The sequence below is a fragment of the Limulus polyphemus genome, unplaced genomic scaffold, assembly GCF_000517525.1.
Source record: "Limulus polyphemus unplaced genomic scaffold, Limulus_polyphemus-2.1.2 Scaffold0, whole genome shotgun sequence".
Lineage (NCBI taxonomy): Eukaryota > Metazoa > Arthropoda > Merostomata > Xiphosura > Limulidae > Limulus > Limulus polyphemus.
In genome coordinates, this window is record NW_013665610.1 from 3653785 (window position 1) to 3654832 (window position 1048).

Here is a 1048-nt window from a genome sequence, read left to right on the forward strand (position 1 = left end):
CCGTAGCTTTATTGGAAAGGGAAATAAAAAAAAGAGTGCTATTTCGATATTAACTGAGTCGTCTGTAGGGGCAATGGTCATCGTTTGGATGTCCACCTTTCATTCAGTTCCTACAGGTAGATGGAGAAATAGTACATTCAGTTCCACCCTTTTGATCCTAACTGGCTTTGGAATAAACTTGCAGTTTGCCTCGGGTTCTGTGCTTGTCTTTCGAGAACTTCTTGTCCCTATCTTCATCAGTGATGCGTGATATGTACTTCATCTTGTCTTAAGGCCAGCCAACCAGTGTATTTAAGTTACTTTTATTTTATGTAGTTCACCCATAGGTTCAGGTTTACTTCAGTTATTATTCTATTAACTTAAATTTATATTACGTTTGTTATATATATATGTGTGTGTGTGTGTGTGTGTATGTGTTTAGTTTTGTTGTTTATCTCTTTAATTCGTCATTTAAACTTTTCAGTTTGTTTTTACCAACTTGATCCACGATGCTCCAGTTATTAGCAAAGTCTTAACTACCTGTTGACTAATTAATCTTATTTAAGATAAGCGCTCAACTAATTTGTTTTGAGATGTCAATGAAATATATTCCAAATAGCCTCAAATTGCACTATTTATACCATGTTCTCACTTTCAGATTCAGTAGCCTACATTTGTGTGCAATGACTAGCTTTAGTGAGCTTTACGAATATATCATTCATTGCCTATCTCAAGTCTCATTGTAGCTTTGAATTTATAAGAACTTCGTGAATTCTATTATCCACCTAGTATGTTTTAAGGACATAAAAAGAGTGCTTTTAGTCTTTACAGAAAAGTATTTCCGCCTTATGAAAGCATTAAAGCAAAACCCGAAGATGTCACTGTCCATATAGAATACATCACTGATGCCTTATACAGTCACGAAAAATACTCAGACTGGCAAGCAAAGAGTCGGTTAAAAATGTTATTGTCCTTTAAATAAATCAAGAAACAACAAAAACACCAATGTCACAGGGGTATAACGTAGAACCAAGAATGTTGTGAATTTATATATATATATATATATAAA